The following is a 22,275-nucleotide window of genomic DNA, read 5'->3' as shown; positions in this document are numbered from 1 at the left end:
TGGGTGTGTCTCTTGTGTGTCTTGTTGGGTCAAGCCCTAAATTTATTTAGACATGTTTTGTGGCTTAATGTATGATCTATTCTAGAGAATGTCCCATGTGCACTTGGGAAGAAAGAGTTTTCTGCTTTTGGTTGGAATGTTTTGTATGTATCTCTTAAGTCAGTCTGGTCTAATGAGTTGCTTAATGCTGAAGTTTTCTTATTGATTTTCTGTCTGATTATCTATTCATTGATGTAAGTGGAATGTTAAAGTCCCTTACTATTATTGTAATGCTTTCTATTTCTCCCTATAGGAATGCTAATATTTGTTTTATATATTGAGGTGCTTCTATGTTGGGCATACGGATATTTAGAAAATTATATGTTCTTGTTGGATTGACTCTTTTATGTCATGTAATGCTGTTTATTATCTTTTGTTACAGTCTTTTCTTTAAAGTCCATTTTGTCTGATGTAAATATAGCTGTCCCAGCTTTCTTTTGCTTTTCATCTGCATGGAATATATTCTTCCATCTCTTCCCTTTCAGTCTGTATGTATCTTTAAAGCTGAAGTGAGTCTGTTGTAGGCAGCATATAGATGTGTCTTGCTTTTTATCCATTCAGCCATTCTGTCTTTTGATTGGAGAATTTAGTCCATTTTCATTTTTTAAATTTAGCCCTCACCTAAGGATATGTTTATTGATTTTTAGAGAGAGGAAGGTGGAGAGAGAAGAGAGAGAGGCAGAGAGAGACAGAGAGGGAGGGAGGGGAGAGAAACATTGATCAGTTGCCTCCCATATGCGCCCTAATGGGGGACTGAACCTACAACCTAGGTATGTGACCTGACAAGGAATTGAACCCACAACCTTTTGGTGTACAGGACAATGCTCCAACCAACTGAGCCACTCGGCCAGGGCTAGTCCATTTACTTTTAAAGTTTTCATTGATAAATATGTATTTATTGCCATTTTGTTCTCTGGAACTCTTCCCTTGTTGTTTGGTAACTTTATTTAGTGGTATGATTACATTCTTCTCTCATGATCTTTTGTGTATGTACTATATGTTTTTGTTTTGTGTTTACCATGAGGCTTACATGTAACATTTTCTCCATATAAAACAGTCTATTTTAAGTTGATTGCAGTTAAGTTTGAGCACATTCTAAAACTGTACATTTGTTTTTCCTCCTCCATGTTTTCTGTTTTTTTGTTGTTACATTTTACATCTTTTTATCTTGTATATTCCTGAACTATTATAGTCATAGTTATTTTACTACTTTAATTTTCAGCTTAAAAGAGTTTCTCTAACATTTCTTATAAGGTCATTTTAGTGGTGATGAACTTTTTAAGCTTCTTGTCTGGAAAACTTTTTGTCCCTTCTTCAATTCTGAACATCAGCCTTGCCAGGTAGAATATTCTTGGTTAGGAGCTTTTCCTTTCAGCACTTTGAATATTTCATACCAGTCACTTTTGTCTTGCAAGGTTTTTGCTAAAAAATCTGCTATTAGTCTTATGGGGGTTTTCTTATACATAAATTGTTTTTCTCTTGATGATTTTATGATTCTTTGTTTATTGTTAACTGTTGACTTTTTTCTCTCTAATTGTGAAAATAAGACTTCGAAAAATTGAATAAAGACTCAAACTGGTTTCTCTCCATGGAAATATTTATTTATTTTTAAAAAATATATCTTTACTGATTTCAGAGAGAGGAAGGGAGATAGGGGAGAGAGAGAGAAACATCAATGATGAGAGAGCCATTAATCTGCTGCCTCCTGCACGCCCCGACAGGGGAGGGAGCCTGCAACCCGGGCATGTGCCCTGACCAGGAATCCAACCTCTATCTCCTGGATCCTAGGTCGATGCTCAACGACTGAGCCATGCCTGGCCAGGCTCCTCGGAAATCTTTAGTAAAAGATGCTCAACGACTGAGCCATGCCTGGCCGGGCTCCTCGGAAATCTTTAGTAAAAGGTGAAAGATTTATATGCTGTGAAGAGACTTTTTAATTATAATGTGTTTTGTTGTGAATCTCTGTCCAAAGTGTTTGCTTCTTTGGGCTTCCTCTATCTGGTATGTTTCCTTCCCCAGGTTATAGAAGTTTTCAGACGTTAATTTTTAAAATAATTTTTTGCCTCTTTCCGTTTTCCTTTTGAACTCCCTTTCATGTAAATGTATTCTGCTTGATGTTGTCCCATAGGTTCTTTGCTAACTTCACTTTTCAAGGGCTTTTTGTTGCTCTGTTTGGGTTAGTTTCACTACCCTTTCCTCCAGATCACTGATCCTTTCTTCTGTATCATTTAGTATGTCATTGAGCCCTTCCTGTGTATTTTTACATTCAGCTATTGTATTCTTCTACTCTGTAACTTCTACTTGGTACTTTCTTATATATTTTTTTATCTCTTTCTCACTGTATTCATGCAAGAGGTAGTATAAAGATGGTCTCTCTTTGCCTGTGTTTCTGAGGGGAACTTCCTGTCCTCCAAATGTCTGGGAAACCATAAGCCTGTCTCTTAGGTGGAAGCTCCATGACAAGTAAATACGCCTTTTAACAGAAAAACTGGGAGCATGTTTTAGTTTACTGTCTGTGAAGTCCCCTGTGGGTGGTAGCCGGCACAAACTTTCTCTCTGATTGTTTCTGCCTTGTCGGATGCAGAAACACGTGGTCTTTTGGCCCCCAGCACAAGATAATTAAAGGGCATTCGTTCTGTGGAGTACACATGCTTGCTGGCTTTAGTAAGGCAGAGGGAGAGCATGGGGCCAGGGCACACCTGCTGGTTTTAGTGAGTGACCAGGGGAGTGCAGGACTGGTTCACTCCTGCTGGCTTTAGCAGGGCAGGAGGAGAATGCTGAGATTTGTATGTTGCCAGTGCCAACAGTGTAGAAGGAGAGCACAAAAATCGTACATCCCACTGTGGCACTAGCAGGGTGGAGAAAGAGCACGAAAATGACTCCCACCAGGAACTTTCTCTCCAGAGAGAGTCCCAACAGGCTACTCCAGCACATGCTTTAAGATCAGCAAACTATTTTCACGTGTAGTCTAGGTGATTTTCAGTCGGCTGCTTTTGCATTGGGCCCTGGGGCAAGTTAATCTGCACATGGGCACTTTGAGATATCCTTAATTCCCTGCAGCCGTTTACATCTCCAGGATGTAAGTTCCATTTGTTTTTAGAGCCAGGCATTTTGGGGGTGCCCAATGTGGAGCACAAACTTCTTGCTCCTCAGAGAAGTTTCATATTCATGAGTCTCTTCTGATTGTGAGTTGCTGTACTAGGCGTGGGTTTTTGGTGAGGCCACATCTTTTATTCATCTCGATGTGGCCCTTTTATTCTTTGTTGTAGAAGAACGATTCCGCTAGTTTACAGGTTCTTTTCAGAGAGAATTGTTTTATATGTAATGATGGATGTGTCAATGGGAGTAGTCCTGAACCACTGTCCTCTGCTGCCATCTATAACCTCCCTCTCTAATTTAACTTTGATTTACTCTTTGATCAGGGCTTATTTAGAAGTGAAATATTTACTTTTGGGATTTTGTAGATATCTTTTTGTAACTGATTTCTAATTTACTTTCATTGTGCCAAGGTGCATGCTTTATACATTTTTAATTCTTTTACATTTATTGAGTCTTTTTAAGTATTAAAAATGAAATGTTTATAGAACATTGGAGGCAATGAACTATGGGTCCTGGTTAGCATACATATATATTTCATTGTTCTATCAGCTTACAGGGCCCAGAATCAACAATATCTCAGTATCAAGAGCACACCTACCACCCAGATCTTGGTTTCTTAATACCATTAAAAAATAAAGGAACAAGGGCTCCTTGGATAAATGGTTGACTCCAAGATTGGGATAGGAAAGATACAAGATGAGCCTGGAGCATCTTGTAGTATCTTAAAGTCAAAAGTGCTTAAGAACAACAGTAGTCCCACAATGACAAGGACATAGACAAGGGACATAGGAGCCAACTGAGAGAGCTCCCAATCACCAAAGCTGGAATAGTTTGACCAAAATAAAGTGTTATTGAGCTGTATCCCATAGTATAAAGTAAATATCCATGAGGGGGAGAAAAGACCAATTTCTTCTGAAGAATTCCAAGTAACTTATATAGACATTCCACCTTTTAGGAGAGCCCAACTCCCTTCTCCTTAAGTGTGGGCTGCGCACAGTGACTTCATTACAAACAGTATAGTATTGGGTAGAGGAGAATAACTTTACAGTGGAGAAATCTGGCCAATAAGACCTCAGCCAGGTGATCAAGACTAGAATCAGCAGTAATAAATCAGTTTGATAGTATATACTCTTGATATGTGATGGGAATGGCACTTTACCTCTGTGGTCTTCCTTTCAGAATCCCTTAAGCCCAGCCTAATCATGAGAAAAACTCAATCCTAATTGAGGGACTGAACTTTCTACAAAATTCCTGACTCAAAACTCAAGTTCATAAAAAAACAGGGAAAGCGTAAGAAGTTGTCATAGCCAAGAGAAGCCTAAGGAGACATGATGACTAAATGTAATATCTGCAGTGGGATCCAGGTGGTTTTCCTTTGTATGAATTCTTTAGGCCCTGAGCCTTCTTTTAGTGTTTATGGGGCCTGCAGAATTTATTCTTCTAGGGTTTTGTTTTTCTGATTAAAATCTGAGACTTGATCTAAAATTTCAAAGCAAAAATCCATTGACTAGTTTTTTTCAACCATTACTTAATCTTGGTGTCACAAAGGACTGGCTCTCAGACATCTGAGGTCCTGATGGAAGCAGGTTTCTCACTCAGGTGAAGGCATCTGAAAACTCCAGACACAGCCTGTCGACCTGCCACTAATTTCCTTACTTCAGGGTGGCCAAAGATGCCCTACTTTCAAAGCATACAAGGACTGCATCTGTCCAAAGCTCACAACTGGCCCTACCTCATGTCTCTGTAGCTTAGCTGAGGCACTTATATGCTCTATTTCATTTTATTTTATTATTAACTTACCTTTATTGTTGAAAGTATTACAGCTATATATGCTCTATTTTAGTGGATGTTTTGAAAACGTGTTTGTTTGTTTTAAATATCTTTATTGATTGCAGAGAGAGGAAGGGAGAGGGGGAGAGAGAGAAATATCAGTGATGATTCATCATTGATCGGCTGCCTCCTGCACGTCCCAGACTGGGGATTGAGTCCGCAACCTGGGCGTGTGCCCTGACTGGGAAACAAACCACGATCTCCTGGATCCTAGGTTGATGCTCAACCTCTGAGCCATGCCCGGGGAAGGGGGGCAACATTGTGTCCTGTACGGAGTATCCTATAAATATTCATTGGGTTAAGCTGGTTGGTAACATAGTCATTCCTGTTATGTGTTTGTTATCAAATATTGAGAGAAAGGAATTGAAATCTCCAACCTTAATTTTGGATTTGTCTGGATATTTTTGCAATACTCTAAATTGTCTTAAGTTTTGTTATGGAATGCAATTAAGTTTCTTGGAGCCAAATTGGTCCTTTTATGTCTTGCTGCTATGATTCATTAGGTGGTTCTGGAGCTGCACTCAGTATACTGCTAAGTATTTCCCACAACTGAAATATGAACTTACTGAGTATTCTAACCAGTGCCTTGTGAGTTATGAATTTTTCCTACCTGGCTTTTTGGAACAGACATTCTTTCCCACTTTGTGTGAGCACCAGACTCTTATCTCCAGTTCTTTGGGATGGTGTTTTCTTTTGCCACTTGTGCTTTCTTTACAGGCATTCACGAATTAGTACTTTGCTGACCCAGAAAAGGGGATTCTCAGTAGATATCCGCAGTTCTGTCTCTGTGCTGATCTCTCCTTTCCTGTACAATGTCTGGTGAACTCTAGCTGCCTTAGTCTCCATGGAATCTCAGCTGACTCCTCAAATCAGTGTGTTTGCCAGACTCCACTTAGGTTCCCCCTCCTTGTACTGTGATTTGTTATAGGACTCCATTTGTTTCTTGTCTCTCAGAGAGTGCTGCCCTTTTTTGCCTGATGATCAGTGTCTTGTAAACCATTTTTAGAAACATTTTTGACTTGTTGTTGTTTTGGCATTTTGTTTGTGATTGTTTGAGAGAAACAGAAATAAGTCTTTTTATTACATCTTGGATACAATCTTTTGTCCATTTTAAATTTTATTTCAGTTTTAATTGTTGTTTGATGAGAAAAGCTATTAATATTTTAGTAAATTACAGTTCATTTCCCCACAACAAACTTTAAAAACAGTATAATATAATCTTAAAGAAAGAGTTGCAACTCTGATAGGCAAAATAAGCAAAAAACATATTTTGGGGGTCAATTTTTATTTTAAACTATTAGGGTTCAACTTTTTTTGATAGGGTAATGGATCATTTATATTTTGTTGACGAATTGCCATCTAATTTCCATTGTTTATCATTCTGCTTGTATTGCTGTTCATCTTTTTAATATTACTTTGCCTTTTTTAAGAGCTCTTTTTGAATTATGGATATTAATTTCAGATATGTTTAAAATATTCAAGTATGTTCCCAAATGATATCTAGAAAATTATTTTATCAGTTTACCTTATTTTAACTGTGATAAATTAATGCAATCAATATTAGTTTATCATGCATGATAAATAAGGATCATCTTGAAGGAAGTTTTATTATATTCACAAAATTTGAAGCATTTTAAATATCTCATTTCTATATGCTAATTAAGTTCTTCTCTATTCTGTGTTATTTATCTGATAATAAATTTTATTTTCTTCAACTACCATGCTTTCTAGTATTTTAAGGAAAGACATTTTCTGTTTTTATTTGTTTTTAAAGAGTCACCTTTATGAAGTACCTTGTTTGTTACTTTTGTTACTTAGAAGATTTCAGAACAAGAATGACAACAGAATAAAAACACATTTCTCGCCCAGCCAGCGTGGCTCAGCAGTTGAGCATCCACCTATGATCCAGGAGATCTTGGTTTGATTCCTGGTCAGGGCACATGCCTGGGTTGTGGGCTCGATCCCCAGTCGGGGGCGTGCAGGAGGCAGCCGGTCAATGACTCTTATCATTGATGTTTCCATCTCTCTCTTCTCCTCTCCTTCCCTTCTCTGAAATCAATAAAGATATATTTTTTAAAAAAACAAAAAACAAAACACATTTCTTGACATATAATTTATGGAAAACTTCTTATAACTGAGGAAATTGGAAGGAACTTATTTTGGAACGCCAATTGTCAAATATTCTGAAATTCAAATAGATACTTTTGCCAACATGAAAAAATTGTGTGTGTTATGTGGTAACAATAATTTGAATTCTTTATTGCATTTTTATTCATTTAAGATAAGTAAAATAAAGTTTACATTTGTTAGAAACATGTTTCGTGGCACAGGTGTTCATATATTATGTTGAAAGATTGTAGAGGACTCGGGTTATCATATTTCAAAAGCAAAGGCTCTCTTTGCAAATAAATATTCCTGTAATTTAAAAATTGTATTTGTGTAAACAGAGCATTTAATTGTCAGGTATCAGAGTAAGTAAGGGATCACTGAATACAAAATTCAGGACACCAGGTTGCTTGTTGGAACCCATGTGTGACTCTTTATAAAGCTTTTGTGCTAGACTTCAAGTACTCTTCATCACTGTTGCATTGGTTGATGTATGGGAGATGCCTCATATTCCCTGCTGTCTTTGCTGCTGTGTTTGCTTAAAGCTAACCCCAGGGATCTAATGAGGGAAAGAGTTGCAGCAGGGCAGCTTGAAGCTGAAAGATCAAACATTTCTACTCCCTGAGTTAACCATGATCCTGGAACCCAACAAAAGGATACGGTACCCCTATCATAGAGTGACTCTAGTGCCCTCATTCTGTTTGGGGACTGACTCACAATTGTAGATTCTAAGAATTGTGCTCTGCTGATAGCCATGCGTTTACAAAGATCTTTAGGAATTTATACTGTTGTTACCAATTGGTTTTAAATTGCACATTGTGATCATGCATTTCAGTCTTAATTTATTGAGCATACCGTAATACTCACTATTGACTTGATGTATCTAACATATCTGTTACCAAGGTTTTAAACTACGGGATAATAAAATAGGCTCAATATTATCATCATTTTACAATACCATGTAGCTTTTTTTTTTTTTTTTTTTTTGGTATAGTGGATTCAACACAAGCCATTTATGGTTTAAATTTTCTAGTTTTTGGATGTAACTTAAGTGTTATTAATGACAAACAGATTCATAATTTTTCATAATGTCAAATTTTAGTTTAGGTACTATTTTAGTTTAGGTACTATTTTAAAATTTCAATATTAATGACCAAATGTATCTGTTAATGTAAAATTTCCTGAATTACTTTCCCATAAATATTTTTACTTTACTTTTTCTTATTTATTTTAAAAATATGGACATTTTCTTTTTTTTGAGTCTAAATGACTGGTCACAGAGAAGCTGGTATTATATTTGCATAAAATCATTTTAGTAGAGAATTTTTGTTTAATGTGCATTGATAATTTAGAAAATGAGACTGGTTTTGCACTTTTCTCATATGCCAGTTTTTGGTGTTTTTTTTAAAAGAGATTAAGGGCCTAAAGGAATAGAGGAAGTGAATGGACAGCGATGTTTCAAAATATCTCATTTTGCCTAAAAGCAAGTACCGGCAGATAAATGCCCATAAAGGGATTTCTTTCTTAAGCCCCGTGGATTTTCCCCCGCACAACTTTTTGTGTGAGTTAGAAATGAAAACCATTCATCTAGTGCCCCAAAGAACGGCCTTATTGAATGGAATAACAGTGTAATGTACCATTGAAGGCAGGATTGAAAGTGATTATCTTGTTAACTCTTGACAGTTACCGCCAGCTTGAAATGGAACCGGCAGGCTTGATTTGCAAATGAATTAGAGCTTTTTCATTTTGTGCCAGGATCATCTTTTTATATTCTGATATGACAGATGCTATGTTCCAGGCTTTTGTTTTCCTTCATTTTTATACTTGCAAATAAAAAACAAAAGATTATGATAGTCATTTTATTTGCATCTTTTCTCTTGGAGTTTATTCTTTGTGTAGACTTTTTAATCTTATATTTTTCAAAAATTTGTTTAAGACTATTTTTTGCCCAAATTAAATTTGATTAATTTATGTATAGTAGTAATTGGGTGAAAGAGAAAAATTCATTGGTTTTTAAGAAGTAGAAAATTACCCACAAGCAGAATATTGTAATAGTGGAAATGGAAACTTCTGCCTAACTTTAATAGAATTAGCTTTTTTTCTTGGTAACTATTTTGATATAACCTCAAACTTGTAGAGAAGTTTCAGTACAAGAAACTCCCATATACCCTGTACCCAAATTCATTAGTTGTTTATAATTTGCCCTCATTTGTTTTATCAGTCCTCCGTCTTTCTGGCTTCCTCCTCTCTCCACACACATATTTATAAATGTTTTTTTCCTGAACCAAAGGGAGAGTATATTGGAAACAGTGTTTCTCATGAATACTTTAGTATACATATTCTGAGAACAAAGACGTTCTCTTGCATAACTACAAGTACTAGCTTTTGAGAACTCAGAGCAAAAAATACATATATTTGCATTTTTAAAAATCCTAATATTAGTAAGAAACCAATGTGAAGGTATATAATGCTTCTGTTTATGTTCTTTAATCATGTAAGTTAATTATTATAATTTTAGGGCGTTATTTATATATAACTTATTAACCTGGACTTTGTTTTACTTGCCCAAGTAGTTTTTACAATTGGAGGGTTAATATGGTTAAAACTGTTACAGTTAATATAAATGTTCAAAGTAATAGTTAACATAACCCCCACCTAAGTAATAATGCATTTTCTACTAAAAAAGGACTTCATGTACACATATGCACAAACACACACACTCATATTCTTGTGGAATTTTAAATTAAATATCTTTAAATTTCTGCTTAAGAATTCAAAATTTAAGGTTTTGTAAGTCTTTTTTCATTTTTTATTATAAAGGTATATTTTGTTCTGCTGTACAAATCTTAATAAAATATGAAATTTAAGAATAAATTATTTCTCATTTTACCACTGTAGCTTTTCAACATGAGCATTGGCACTGAGGCCTATTTAATAATGGGAACTCCAGGCATTCATAACATGTATTATATTGATATGATCTGTCGAGAAACTTTATAAAAATGCCATTCCTTTAAATATAAGAATAATTAGTACTTTTTTTTTGTAATACAAGTGTATCAATGAGAAGAATAGAATTGCTTTGGGTGGATAGCATATCACTTACTTGGAATTCAAAGCTTGTATTCTCTATTATTAAAATTGTTTACAAATGTTTGTTAATGCTGATTGGTAATAAGATTTTAAATAGTTAATCTTTGAAGATGTTTTTTCATGCAGATAGGTACTCCTGAAAACTGATCACAATCCATGGGCATATGATTTCAGTTGAACACCTAGTACAAATTTCTTTTCATAATTTCAGGGATAGAAATTCGTTCCCACTGAAGATCTTTGCTACCTTTTTTCTTAAGTTGAAAACTTTCACCTTTTCACCTAATGGAAAAACTTTATGGCTTTTCTTTGACATGTCCAAATTGCCAGCATCACTACTCTTGTGTTTTGGGGCCATTATTAAGTAAAATAAGGGCTACTTCAACACAAGCACTGTGATACTGAGACAGTTGATCTAACAACTGAGGCTGCTACTAACAGGCAGATACCTTATACATTGTGGAGATGCTGGACCAAGGGAATATTCATATCAGGAGGGGACAGAGTGGGACAGCACATGATTTCATTGCACTACTTAGAAAGACAAGCAATTAAAAACTTGTTAATTGTTTATTTCTGGGATTTTCCATATAATATTTTTGGATCATAGCCTACCTCAGGTAACTGAAACTGTGGATGGGGGTAGAGGTGACTCCTGTATGTATTTTTAACTATCATCATATGTAACAAATCTTAGCAGATTTCACATCAGGTTGGTACTGAGTCGATGTTTTTCAATTTTACTGAAAATATTCTCATTCTACTGTGTAGACATGGAGACTAATTCTTCAAATTCAGCATTGACTCCTCAAAGAACAATAACTGAGCAGTGTCACTACATCTGTGGATTTATCAAGAGCCAAGGAAAACCATTCAAAATTATTTGCTGGCCTTTTGCTATTGATGATACTTCCTATGTTCTCAATTTTTCCAGCAACTGTTCCTGCCGAAAGGCTTATAGTTTTAAACAAGTTTGTTTTCTCCAGACACATCCCTTTGGCTGCTGCAGTCAAATGTGATTTAATTAACTCATCCATGTTAAAGGGCTTTCATTGATTGGCTAACAAATGTACCACTCAGAAACTCATTTTTCTTTTTGATAAGGCCTTCTGTTTGTGATGAGATATTCCATTTTAAATGTTTTAATATTTCTGACTGTTGCTTTCCTGTGAGTTGGAAATATTGTGAAGACTGTTTAGTTAGGTAATGTCAACATACATTGTATTCTTTTAGTACAGCTGTAGAGTCATTGTATAATGAACACTATGCATTGCTATTTAATTTTATAAAATAATCTACACTCCACTGAGCCTTAAAACCATGTCATTTGAAGTCCCCTTTTCTCTTTTCTGGTTTTGACATGATAGTTGTACACTGGTATTAAAACAAAATTTAAATGTCACATTACAGCAATTCATGAAGCCATTAAAACTCTGTTGAGTTACTACATCACTGATTTTTGTGCTCTGAGTAGCAGTGCAAACCATTGAGATAGCCATATGTGATCTCTGTCCAACCACTCAACTTTCATTGTTACACTAATACAGCCATCGAAAAACATACAAGAATGAGTGTGTCTGTGTCCCAACAAAACTTTATATATTAACACTAAAATTTAAACTTAAGTAATTTTCACATAGTTTACTGACACCTGATTTGAACTTTCAGTTCAAGAGAAAAGTTGGCAGTTCTTTCATTTATCTTATGGCCATCAAGTATTACTAATAAATGTTTGGTGCAGTGTTCATGAATTGAACATGTCATTTTTTATTTTATGCAGGCAAATACAAAATCACTTATGGTAGGAAAGTAACTCCTAGAAGAATCTTCATTTGTATTTTCATTTTATATGAACTAGAAAAAACAAATTTTTGTTACATGTAAGACAATTTCTAGCCTCCAGGACTTAACACCTGCCATTTCCTCTTGTCTACATGTAAACTGTCCTCATTGAGCTTAGATTCTATTAGAAAAGACTGAAAGAAAACAAACATAAATTATGTAGGGCTGTTGGATAGTTTATATAATCATTGGAACGCTGGAAAACTAGGTTGTGAAAATGAATAGGAATTAAGACAGTTGTATCATGGGACCAGGATAGTTAATATACAGGCACTGGTACCACCATAACCACCAACATTGCTGCCACTGGACTTGCAGTTCCATTGTTACTGTCGCCTAGAATAATCTTTGTATTCTTGTCTTTAATCTACTCTTGATTCAGAGTTCCTAGAATAATCCCTGTCTTCCTGTATTTGGCACTTTTAGATTTAAAACTCACCAATTTGGAATGTATTCAGATTCTGCGTAGCTTAAAAAGTGGAACAAAGAAGGGTGTAGTGTAACAGTGAAAAATGATGGAGGAGGAATTCCTTGAGCTTCTAAACTAGATCTTGTACTCCTGTTTTTCTGTCTTAAAGGTCCATGTATTATTGCCTCACAGTATACTTTTAAAATGTTATTTATGTCACAGTTTCCAGTTTATATACTTGTGTGTCATGTGTGCCTGTAAGCTCCTTGCAACCCAGTCAGCTTTGTTCATAATTGTATTCCTGATAACCAGCACAGAAGCTGTCTCAAATATTGTGCTCAGTAATAGTTGAGTGAATAAATGATTAGGCTGGGGCTGGGGGAGTACAAATCATGCTGGTTTCAGTGGAAAGGCATTGAAGAGTTTTGAGCAGGGGAGTGATGTGATTCACTTTTACGTGACTAGACTGTTTTGTAGTAGCTGTGTGGGAGGGAAGCAACAGTGGAAGTGAGAAAATAATTTCGAGGGAATTAAGACAGACAAGGCAAGAGGTGATGATAGTTGGACTAGGATGGCAGTAATTGATATAAGTGTTACTTAAAAGGTAGAATCAGCCCAGCTGGCATGGCTCAGCAGTTGAGCATCGACATAGGATCCAAGAGATCACGGTTCGATCCCCAGTCAGGGCATATGCCCAGGTTGTGGGCTCGATCCCCAGTGGGGGGGCGTGCAGGAGGCAGCCGATCAATGACTCTCTCATCATTGATGTTTCTCTTTCTCTCTCTCCCTCTCCTTTCCTCTCTCTGAAATCATTAAAGATATATTTTTTTAAAAAAAAGGTAGAATCAGTAGGACTTAGGGATAGATTATATATTATCAGAGAGAGGAGAAAGAGGTTGATTTCCAGGATTTTGGATTGAGCAACAGGATGAAAAATATGACTGCCTCCTGAAATAGGAAATACTGGAGAAGATCAAGTTTGAAGGAGGAACTCAAGATTTCAGTTTTGGATCCACTGAGTATAAAGTTTTTGGTTTTTCTTTTTGAGATATTCAGATAGAGATGTTGGATAGACAACTGCATAAATGAATCCGAAGTGTCTGAAAGCTATACTTTTTTTGTCATTTACCTGTAGTTTATTATTAATGCTGTGCACGAGGGCAAGAAGGATTAGTAAGAAAGCATGGCATAAGATGAGGGCCTAGAGCCATGAGGAGCTCTAACTTTTAATGGCTGAAGAGAGGAGCATGAATCTACAAAGGAGATTTGAGGAGTCCTTTTTTGAGAAAATGTGGGAAAACTGAAGTAATATTGTAGAAGACAAATGAGAGGGTATTCAGGATGCGATGTTTGACAGTATCAAATGCTTCTAAGAAATATATGAAGAGAAGGGTAGTAAAATGGCCTTTGGGTTTGGTTAACATGGGGAAGCCACTGATGACTTTAACAAAAGAGTAATTTTTTTTTTAAGCAGAAGAAAAATTAAAATTTATTAATATGCACAACGTCTTTGTACATGAGAGAGACCCAGGAATACTGAGAAACTTTTAAAACTGAATAATATGCTTTGTTCATGACCAAAAAAAAAAAACCTGTAAAATTTTGTACTGTTATGGGAGTTACTCTATTTTTTATAATTACTATGTGTATGCAAATTTTATATGGGATAATACATATACATTACTGGTTATAAATATATTTAATCTTTTATTTCTTAAGAGTAATTTTTGGATGTGACAGGAAATAAGAATGTGGAAACATAGTGTGAATATAGTTTTTCAAAATTTTGAAGGGCACAGAGAAATAAGTAAGATGGAGGCTGAGGAGTCCAGCTCCGGTCCAAAATTCTATGTGTGATCTTTTAGACCCAACCTTGGGCATTCCTACCAACCCAGGTGCTTACAACCAGAGGCATCTGTACTTGGGATCTTATGCACTTTCTCCACTTTCAGTATATTTCCATTCCTAGCCCTTCCCCTTTCCCTCCCATTGCCTACTGGTCTATACAGAGGCCAGAGCCTTTTGTTTGGGGCTCCTCAGCAGTGAGATGACCCCTGCCCCTCATTCTCTCCACTCTCCACCCCCACTTCCCTATAGTGCACCCACCTGACCCTTGCCCATGCTGCTCTTTGAGGGGGAAATGGAACATTAGAGAGCAAGGACTTTTTTTTTCCTCTTGGTTGCACTGTTACAAGTGAGTGAGTTATTTTCAGTTTGACTCTACCTCCTAATTGACCATTCAACCCCTGATTGTTCCACAGTAGCAGTACAGGGTGGGGGAAAGAGAACAGATAATTGAAGGAGTGGAGTACTTGAAGAAGCCAGAGGAGCTGATTCCAGAGCCCATGTGGTGGGAATGGCCTTTGTTAGAAGGAACCTCAAGCGTCATCTTTATGAACTATTTCCTGGACTCTGCTACCCATAGCTTCTACCTCTTCCCCAACCTCTAAGTCCCCCACCTCATACTCTCATGAAGTTAGAATTCTAACATAGCATTTATAATATTTTGTTGTGCTATTTACTTCTATGTTTTTCCTAATAAGACCTTCCAATTCTAATTTTGTGAGCGTTAGCATATGTTAGTGATATAAATAAAATTGTTTTATTTACCATATCCCAAAACATGAAGACTTTTGTCTTTAATGTATAGCTTTGACATTACACACCAAGGATCTGTGCTTATCAAAAACTTCATGTGGCAACAAAGGAGAAGATTTACTTAAACAATTAACTTGAGGGATGGATGCATACATAGGAGCCACATAAAATAATTCCTGAAAAATAAGTGCTGGACTATGAAGAATTTTTTTATACGGGCAATGCAGTTGACCTCGGTAGACATAGATTTAAATGTTCTTTTCAAAGGGGTCCTATGTGGCCCATTGCATGTGAGAATTTGTAATTTTCATGTGGCATGATGTTAAAATTTTCTAAGAGGATGATGTTCAGGAGCGTGTCACTTAGTGGGTAAAAGAGGCCATCTCACTGCTCAGCATTGTATCTCAGAGTGGCTTTGTTTCCTTCTGATCTAAATGAATTGAATAATGTTCATGAAAGGTCTACACAGTAATGATAGTGCTGATAATAATTAGTAATATATGCTAAGTATAAATCTGATAAACACTTTGCATCTTTATTGCATTCACAATTTAGGACATTTAGAAGTTCCTGAGACTTACCCATTGAATGTCAAAGAGTGACTTTAAGTTTAGAACTATAAGAAATTATTATCAACATAGCAGAAGTGGGAGTTTGGTTCTTGTACATTAAATGTATAGGCTTTGAAGATGTAGTGAAGAAGAAAAGAATTTTAGGTAGATAAATTTAAGTTATTACAAACAATGATACTTTATATTTAAATACAAATTTATATTTATACTTAATGTAAATATAATAAATATAAATTTAAATTAATTTAGCTTAAGTACTGAAGATGAAATATACTGGTTTATTTCTCCTTTTTTTAAATTAAACTTATTGGGGAGACATTGGTTAATAGGATCATATAGGTTTCAAGTGTACGTTTTTATGATACATGATTTATATATATTGCATTGTGTGTCCATCACCCAAAGTCAGATCATCTCCCATCACCATATATTTGACCTCTTTACCATTCACAACCGCCCCAACCCTCCTTTCCTCTCATAACCACCATGGTGTTGTCTGTGTCTGTTTTCAAGTTTTATATCCCACATGACTGAAATCATATGGTTCTTATCTTTTTCTGACTTATTTAACCTTAATCCTCCAAGTAAAATAAACATTACATAATATTTATAAATGGTGCTTAAATCAGCGATCAGTTATTTTTTTTTTACATACCAGTTTTATTTAGAATAAGAAATCAGAAACTATCCAAATATCCAACAATAATAAGTTAACTTATTGTCCATCTATGAGCAGGATAGTTTGCAAACAGTAAAATTATTATATGTAAATATATTTAATGATACCTGAGAAGCTGTTTAAGTAGTGAAAAAATTTAAACTGCATAACAGAAATCAGTGATGATCCCATTTTTGTAAGAAAAAATGCATTTGTGTATATGCATAAAAATGGAGGAAAATAAAATATGTTGAGGTATTATCTTTGGCTGGTGGTATTTCAGGTGATTTTTATTTTCTTCTTAGAACCAGATATATTTTGAAATTTTCTGCAGTAAGCACTTATTATTTGCAGGGCCACTGCTGGTTCATATGGCACCTTTGTAGACACTAGGAAAAGATGTCCCTTCTTCCTGTGGATGCAGTGCCACACCAGGATGCACTGCTTGGTCAGGCATATAGCTTTTATCTTCCACTGCCTGCTCAGGTTTTCCTTTCTTTTTCTTTTTTCCTTTTCTCTCTCCATGATGAACAACATGCACAATTGTACATGATGGCCCTGAAAACTTACATAATAAAAATTATTTAAAATTAAAGACTAAAAGTAATATGACCTCTTAATGCATCTACTCTGGGCAGGCTACTCTTCTTGCCTGACCTCTTTAAGTGACCTTTGAGCTCACTCTTCCTGCCTCTTCTTTTTTACTTACCCACTCTGCTCTAATGCAATCAATCCTTCAGGATGCAGCTGAAATTACCCTCCTCTTTGAAATATTTCTCAACCACTCTAACACATATGGTGATTTCTTCCTCTGAACTAGGTTAAGAAAATGCATTGAAGGGATCAGTGGTGAATGGGTTGCATCTCACCTGCTAACTCCAAATGACTGGCAGTGACTATTTAGAGCACAGTGTTAAGGTGCTTGAGCTACAACTGGCCTCAGTGGGAAGAGGATTGTCAATGATTAGGAATGTTAGTCCTGCATAACATTCAGGGAAATAGATAGGTAGCATGTTCCCATGCATTTTCCCTGCCTGGCTTGGACATTAACTCTTTCGTGCATTAGTTTTGGTTTGACAACACTTTTAAACACCTAAGGTATAGAAACCATATCTTAGTACTTTTTGTTGATGTTTATGTTTTTGTTATTATTATCTACTCCAAATGTTTTATGGAGCTAGGTGCTCAATAAATATATTTATGTTGCTCTTCCTTCATTCTTGATGTTCCATGTCTCTTTCTGGAATAATTTTCCTTGTATCTGAAACATTTCCTTTAGCAGTTCTTTTAGATCAGATCTACAAGTGATGAATTCTCTTTGTGTTTTTTTCATCTGAAACTGTTATCTAGAACACAGCTTCAGACATTTTAAAATCTCTTTTCTTTCCTTTGTAGACCCTTTCTGTGAACTCTAGAACCTGTTTACCTTAATCACTGTAAATGGCTTACCTGATATATGCTGGCTTGTCTTCAGCCTCCATTAGAATAAGCTCAGTGTGTATCATAAGTCCTCAACTATTTAATTTAAACCTGTTCCAGTGTAGTAGATGCTCACTAATACTTGTAAAACTAACTAAAGAATCTTAAAAAGAGAATAATACATGTAAAATTTAGTAATCATGGTATACTTGTCTGTGCAAATGATTTTTAAGTTCTAGAGTAGAATATATTGCAAATAATCAGTTAGATAAAAAACTACTTATAAAATAATACAAATGTCTGAACATTATATTATGAACTAGAATAACATAAGAATATACATGTAGAGCCACTAATTTGCAAGATATTCTCCATTCAGGAGAGAAATGCTGACTATTCTAACCAAACCTGGTACGTTAAAACTGAGAAGTCCAGGAAGATCTTTTTAGAACTTAGAGCTAAAAAAAAAAAAAATAGAACTTAGAGCTAATATTCTGTATTTTTCTTATTGGAGTTAAAATGTAAAAAAAGCATTAGGCAATTGAGATATCATTTTTCCTTCTTTTTTTCAACATACTTTATTATTCTACTTCCTTTCAGAGATCAGAATATGAGAATGTGCTTATGTCAGGATATACATGATATTTTTATTGGATGTTAACATTGGGCCAAGCTCTTTATATATGTTTTATTTGAAAAGTAGACTGACTTTCGTGTATAGGTATTACAGTTGAAACAGATTTTAAGGTGGTTAAAAAAGGCTAACATCTATAAAGATATTTCTTGATTTTGGAAGTGGAATGCAGTCAATTGGTCCATTATTAGCCTGTCCTATTGAACCAGTATTTATTGAGTGACTTATGTATATATGTGCTGATTTTTTTAATCCTTGACTTGAATTTAAGAATGCAAAAAATTAGAGAAGATATATAACTTGACAAAGTTATTTGGTAAGTAGTAGAGTTGCAATTTGAATCCAGGTTTTTCTTAAGTTTATATACTACCAAAATTTTGTATTAATAACATTTGATACTTAACAGAAAAGGTCTTAAACATGTAAAATGTATCAATTATTATTTGAGATGGGAGATGTCGATATTTTTATAATTTATAACTCGGGCTTTTAAAACCCTTGACTGCCATTATGTAAAAGAAACAAAAAACCACCCCAACTCAAGTAGATTTTTGCTTTATGAAAGAGAATATAAAATTAGCTGTGATGTTATCTCTATAACTGTAGAAAATTTCAGAATAGTAATATTTTATATTTTATTTTATTATTTTATTTTAAATATATCTTTATTGACTTCAGAGAAAGGAAGGGAGAGGGAGAGAGAGATAGAAGCATCAGTGATGAGTCATTGATCAGCTGCCTCCTACCTGCATGCCCCCTACTGAGGATTGAGCTCAAAACCCAGACATGTGCCCTGACTGGGAATCGAACCTCGATATCCTGGATCATAGGTCAGTACTCAGCCACTGAGCCACACCTGTTGAGCTGGCATAGTAATCTTTTAAAACTGAATAATGTGTTTTGTTCATGACCAAAAATGAACCTGTAAAATTTTGTACTGTTATGGGAGTTACTCTATTTTTTATAATTACTATGTGTATGCAAATTTTATATGGGATAATACATATACATTACTGGTTATAAATATATTTAATCTTTTATTTCTTAAAGACTTGGTCCATGAAATGATACTTTGATGCTATATCAGTTAGTTGCTTGCATTATGGTTTCTGAGTATATTATACCTTAACACTCATTGGATTTTTGGCCAGCTCTATGATATGGTTTTGTATTTATTTATTTTGTTACTTTTCTACTCCCTACCCCAAAATGTTACTTTTCTTTTGGATGTCTTTTGTTTATTTAATTTGTTTTGAAATATTACTTTTATAAGTAAATTTGTAATAGACTTTGGATTGATTTAATAGGGAATGATGAGAAAAAATATATACTTTTACTGGGAGAGGCAAGTAATAATTTTTTTATAAGCTAATATTTTCACAAGTACAGATGCAAAATACATATATTGAAAGTGTAAAGAAGAACACTATCATCAGAAGGAAAAGGTTTTTTGTGTGTGTGTTTTTCAAAATAAATGCCATTATTAACTGTGACACTCTGACATGGTTCCCTTAGACCATTTAAAACCTGAATGATCAATTTAGTATAATATTGTTATCATATATTTTAAAAAGTTGTTCCCTTCCTAGAAAAACTAGATCTAAAAAAATCTTAGTCTATTTTTTTAGTAATTTCTTAAGATAAGCTTTATCATAGCATGTTTCTGGATTTACAGCATGCCTCCTTTGGCAAAATAATGAAATCTGTATGCCACAAAGGTAAATTAGTATCTTTATTTTAATTTTTTTTCTTGCCTGCTGTGATATGATTGATGCATAGTGTTTTCCTGGTGGAAAGAGACCTAATATTGAAGCTGACAGGTGCCACAAGGTTTATTTAGGACAACCTCAGCCTTGTCCCAGTTAGTTTCAAAATGTCTGCCTCATATATGTTGAGCCACTGCATTTCCTGCTTTGGAGCCTTGTGTTATGCCAACATTACTATCTGTGCTGCCTCAACTACAAATTGGATGAACAGCCCATGACACTTTTTCAATATTATTACATTAAACCAAGTGGATTTTGATTGATAACCTAATATTCAACTAATGCAAAACATCAATCATGGCAAGTATATTAATTATTTAATATTGCAGTCTAATTCAGAAATCGATGTGCTGCATGAGGGGAAGGGAAACTCATGGTTCCCAGAAGATTTAAGACAGGGAATGATTAAAAAAAGACCTGCTGTACTCCTGTGTGTTAGTTCGATACAAATCTTTATTCATTTGCCAATAATCTCTTCCCATTTTCCACTTCAGGACCATTTTATCAGTTTTGAGACCTATAATTGAATTAAGTCTGCTTTCAGCACAGGGCAAAAGGAGTTGCACAAATATTGATGAAGTCATGACAGGGACAACCCAAGAGACAGACCACTAAAGAGGACAGGCCTTTAAAGAGGACCATTTGTTGGAAGATCCCTCTGTCAATGTCTTGGATCTTGCCTCTCTATTTTTAAAAATGCATTAAGACTTTTGGAACCACTTTTAAGGCATTTATATTTAAATATCTATTATAATAACATTAATATAGCACATTGCCATTTATGGTGTACCTTCATGTACATTATCTTGCTGCTTTTTTCACTGCAACTGTATGTGTTAGGTAAGGCAGGTTTTACAGAATCTTCACATCATAGAAGAACAATCTGAGCTTTAGAGAAGTTGGCCTATTACCTAAGCTCTTGCAACTATTTTGTAAGAGCTTAAATTTGAGTGTAGGTATTCTGCTTCTAGAACCAGGATTATATATCATGCTGTCTTTTGTAGTGTTTATGTACACATGATGCTTTATCTGTGGTTTTGAGATGGCCACCTTTTCTGTGTTTCTGCCCAAAGTAAAACGAAAGAAAACTGATTTTCATGGAGAACTTGTTGAAACTTTGGTGTCCCAATCTATGATACTTATTAAGTTCTATGAATATGTAAACTTTCTGGATATAAATGAAAATTTCTTAATCTATTTCATCTTTTACTAGAATAGAATGTCCTATTTTTTATATCTCAAAAATATTTTTTGTGGGGAGGGAAGTGGTTTTTAATATAATTGATCACTAAAATTATCACCCCAACTTTCTTGTGGTTCATGTTTACCTTGTTATATCTTTTACCATCTCTTGTCTGGAAACCTTCCTGAATCTTTTTGTTTTCTGTGTCTTCTGTAAATGACACATTGCTGGATTTTGTCTCTTACCCAATCTAAAAATCTTCTCTGGTATTTTAATTCCAGATCATTATGGGTGAATTTTCTTTAGTTTTCTTTTTAGTCATTGATTGCTTAGACTACAATAATTACTATGTTCTGTGCCAACCTTTACTTGTTTATTTTGTTGCTTCTTCCTGAATTTATGTTTCATCTTACTGCATTATATTCCTCAGAACTTTGTTCAGATGTCTTTGTATGGTTAGTTTCTTGAGACTTTGTATGCTATAAAATTTTAAATTTTTCTGTCAATTTAAGTAATAGTTTATTTAGCTATATATAAATTCAAGATTGTAGTCCTTTTCCTTTAACATTTACTTTATCTTGGAAGTTAACACTTTCTTGCCCAGCATTAGTATTGAGAAGTCTGATGTCAGTGTTATTCTACCTTTATGGAGGGATATGTGTATGTATTTTCTTTCTGGATGCTTTTAGACTTTTATCTTGATCTATGATAGTCTCATTATCCTTATGTTATGCTTTGCTGTGGATTTTTCCTTAATTACCCTATTTACTACTGAGGTAACCTTTCATTGTAAATCTGAATATTTCTATGGGAAATTTTTGTCATTTTTTCAAATGTTTTTTTTCTTCTAAAGTGTCTTTGCTTTCCTTCTAGGTTTTCCATTATGTAGATGTTCATACATATACTCCTGTTCTTAATTTTATCTCTTTTTTGTTCTATTTTTTCATCCCTCTCTTATGCCTTCTGGGAGAGTTCTTGTACCCAGTGTTCACTAATTCATTCTCAGCCTGTAGCTATTGTGCTTTCA

The 22,275-nt window shown here is 34.8% G+C and overlaps 1 protein-coding gene and 1 pseudogene across 1 annotated transcript in view; one reads left to right on the top strand and one right to left on the bottom strand.

The window, feature by feature from the left end:
- The window catches only part of RSRC1 (arginine and serine rich coiled-coil 1), a 282,043-nt gene that overhangs the window by 107,578 nt on the left and 152,190 nt on the right, over window positions 1-22,275 (top strand). The window lies entirely within an intron of this gene.
- LOC148092947 (U5 spliceosomal RNA) lies at window positions 1,872-1,971 on the bottom strand (annotated as a pseudogene).

This window comes from Miniopterus natalensis, chromosome 6 (genome assembly GCF_054644295.1).
Source record: "Miniopterus natalensis isolate mMinNat1 chromosome 6, mMinNat1.hap1, whole genome shotgun sequence".
Taxonomy (NCBI): Eukaryota; Metazoa; Chordata; class Mammalia; order Chiroptera; family Miniopteridae; genus Miniopterus; species Miniopterus natalensis.
The sequence above is the reverse complement of the archived record's forward strand: the minus strand, read 5'-3'. Positions and strand labels throughout refer to the sequence as shown.